The sequence below is a fragment of the Pocillopora verrucosa genome, chromosome 6 (assembly GCF_036669915.1).
Source record: "Pocillopora verrucosa isolate sample1 chromosome 6, ASM3666991v2, whole genome shotgun sequence".
NCBI classification, from domain to species: Eukaryota; Metazoa; Cnidaria; class Anthozoa; order Scleractinia; family Pocilloporidae; genus Pocillopora; species Pocillopora verrucosa.
This window is the reverse complement of record NC_089317.1, coordinates 11,257,203-11,260,943: the sequence shown is the minus strand read 5'-3', so window position 1 is coordinate 11,260,943 and position 3,741 is coordinate 11,257,203.

Genomic DNA, 3,741 nt, shown 5'->3' with positions numbered 1-3,741 from the left:
TCGCGCACGAAATACTACAGAGACTTCCGTTTGTCGTAAAAGCATTGCTATGATTTTTTTGCATCACTTTTCTTCTCGAGAATTAAATTAAACGCTTTTGAAAACACTTGCGCGTGGAACATATCATCGTTGCAAATCTTTTGTACACGGAAGATAAGTTCCGCACGCCAGCTTATGAATACATGTGAATACGGTTTCGTGAATACTAAAACAAAGGAATCGAGAGTTAAAGATTGTATTTCTGACATAGGTAACGGCAACATATAATTGGAAAAGAGATAGAAACTAGTCAAGTTCATGAGTGCGCGCGCGTGGAATAGCTTTACTACTCCGACGAAGCGTGCGGTACGAAAGCTTTAACTTAAAGGAAATTACCGTCTTGCACAAAAAATCTCAATCAAACCTTATCAAAAGAATTTGAAAAGCTTAATCGAATCGAATTTATGCCTGGGCGAAACCATTCTCATTATGGGCGAAACGCTTCTTGGGCGAAACTCGTTATGGGCGAAACCCGCGGATACCCAAACAACAGACGGATCGAAACCGACCAATGACTGTTAAAAAACTGTACACGAGTCTTCCAGCCAATCACATCACGGCTAAACAGACCAATCACGTTCAACAGACCAGACTTTCTAACATCATCGACAATTTCTATCAGCATAGAAAAATAAGCAATTGGTTTTCTTGCATGGGTTAATAGCCATCACCCTAACATTTGGGGTTGTTTATAATTAAAAGCTTTCTCAGCTTGCAATCTTTTGCTAACCAAGGAAAATAAAACATAAGAAGACAGCCTATTTGGCGGATGGCTCAGTCCACTACAAGTCAAAACTCAAAAAAGAAAAAAAAATGGAAATAATGTTGAGTAACATGTATTGAAGTAATAGCTATTAATGTATGGCATTAACTCCCCCCACCCCACCCCAGAAAAGGGTCTTTATACTACAAGACAAATGCTGTTTTCAGCTCTCTGTAAAAAATGTGTGAGAAACCTACATTTCTGGTATAGCAAGACAGAAAACAATTACAGGATAAATCAATAATTGCACAGGAACTCAGGCCCATGTAGGCACAAAGAAAAAAACAAAGTTTCTTTCCAACAGAAAGCCCGAGTGAACGCAAATATGCGTCTAGTTGTCATTGAAAATGTGCTTCGCTTTTGTCGGTCGCTACAAACATCCTCAAAGGAAAGTGTAAAAGAAAGGCCGAGTTGGTTGAGCTGGCGTTTAATGCTCATTCAATGGAGCTCGCGAAAGTGTCTGAAGAGGAAAGTGAAAATGAAAATCTTATCATGGCCGAATTACTTGCTACAGACGAGGGTGTTTTACCAGACCCAGCATCCATATTGAAATCGAACTGTAGTAGGAACCTCACAATATTTCCAGAGTTCACCTCTCCAGATATATGCAACTATCTTCTGGGAAAGACTGACGAGTACTCTGAAGAAACCTTAAAATCTTTAAAAGCCTTACGGGTTATAAACTTTTCAAAGATGGACATGTTCTGGACCAGATCCTCATGGCGTAGAACGGTGTTGCCTGTTCCTGGCTGCAAAAGTGCGAGTGATCATGGTTTACTGAAGTCGCATCAGCACTAAAGTCCACGCAAGTCTCTATGGAGTCCTCAACATCGAGCTTTCTAGGACAAACTTTCTTGGCTTGCGTTTGCTCATCATACTGTCTCCTCCTATCGGCAAGACGCTTCGAACGCGAACTAACAGTATTCGTAGATTTCTTTGGGTCAAAGATAGTCGGATAGCATTCTGAACGTACACTTTTTCAACCAGAAATTGAAATCTCGATGTCACTTTCCTTAAAATGTAATGAACAGATTCTTAGATCGCCGAGTGTCTTGAATTTTTATCTGCTCGCTTATAGAAAACTTCCCACTACTTACGCTCATTGGGCCTTGTAGGAAAGCAAAAATATCTGAGATCCGGTCTTTTCTTACTCCTACTACGACAAAGAGCAATAGCACAATACTTGACCACGGTACACGCAAAAATAAACTGTAATGGACCCCAAAAAACGCCGAGAATTCCCGATTTATCAAACGCAGATGGCTTTCCTTGCAGTGTTTGCGGTGGTGTGTTTGTTTTCATTATTCGCGCCGTATTCCTCGGAGCCTCGCTTCGGTGTTGGAGTTTCGTCAGCAGTCTGTCACGCTGAAATTAGGCCGTTGTTTCTCAAATATCGTTGTTCAACAGTGACATCTCATTTCCATCTACATCTGCTTTTATTATGTTGGTAAAATCTGTACGTTTACATTAGACTGTTGCTCCCTAAATTTCCTGAAAGTACTGCAATGTTATGTTTACATTTATCGCACAAAGATCAAAGTGATATGCCTGAAAATGAGAGTAGCGATGTGTTCTCTCTCCAGAGTGAGCAATTGGAACATGATTCAGGTGAGTAGACTTAAAATAACAAGGTCATGTAAATGTGAATTTTATGAATCTCTTCATTAATTGTTTTGATTTTTACATAGCTGAATATGTCTCTGTGAATGCCAGCCTGGACTCAAAATTTCATCCTTTACACCCAAACATCATTAGACATATTCTCCCTAGTGTTCTCTAGATATTTTCCAAGGTACTGATAAGGAGAATTTGTTTAACAATCAAGAACTTCTTAAGTTGGTGATCATTTCCTTTATTCTTCTTATCATAAAGTTTGATCCAGGGATGATGTTGATGCTATATATAGTCAGTCATAGGATGAAAGGCTTTAATGAAGATGTACATGTCCATGTGAATGTTGGTCATTTTGCTGACGGTTGTTTTGCAAGCGTCTCTAGTCAGTTCCCAAATGTGTAGAAGTCAGTTCGCAAATGTTGTCACGTCACTGTACAAAGAATGCTTTTGAACATTACATGACCTTTTGTTTTCTTAAAATGTAGCCTTGTTTCGTTTTGATTGTGTGATTATAAAACATCCTTTGGCTAGCCACACAAAGAGTTATCTCAGTTTAGTTTCCTTTATATCATAGAAGTATATAAGGCCTTTTTTCATGCAAACATTTTAGTTTTAAGGAGTTGTCCCTGAAGTAAAGAGGAGTTTTATAGGAGTCTTTCAGAGTTTTTTTTTACAACTTGGAGTTCATCCCCGGAGCCAAGATCAGACATAAGTCACGATCATTAGTTGTGTTTTCTGTTGTCAGATTTGTAGTTTAGCTTGTTTCCTTAGCTTAGACAGATCATGCATTCCTTTTAGTTTTCACTGCAAGTGCTGTAACAAGTCGCCTAGCCTGATTACATGATTTAGTCCAATAAATGTGTGTAAGAGTCTGCTGTCCGTCTTGTACTTCACTGTGGTTGACCTGGTGGACCCAATTATGCTGCACCCCGTGTCTGCTGTGCTGGGAACGCGCTAAATGTTATAAACATTTCTATGTGTAGAAGTCAGTTCACACACTTTGTAGATTTGAGATGTCAACATTTGAGCATACAAACTAACTCTCTAGCTTAAGTCATACAGTCTTGTAGTTGATTTCACTCTATCACAGCATTTGCATGTTGCATGTTGCATGTACAGTGGCTGTAATATGCAAATCAATCTACCGATATGAAACAGGTCTTACTGCTTTTGTGTTCTATCAGGAAGCTTTTCTCTTTGTAGGAAAGTCCACAACTACTGAGACATGGGATAAAAATTCCACCATCTTGGGATGAAATATTAACATGTTTGCTAAGTGACATAGGTGAAAGTTTCAATGTCCTTTGCTTTCCATTTCTGGTTCT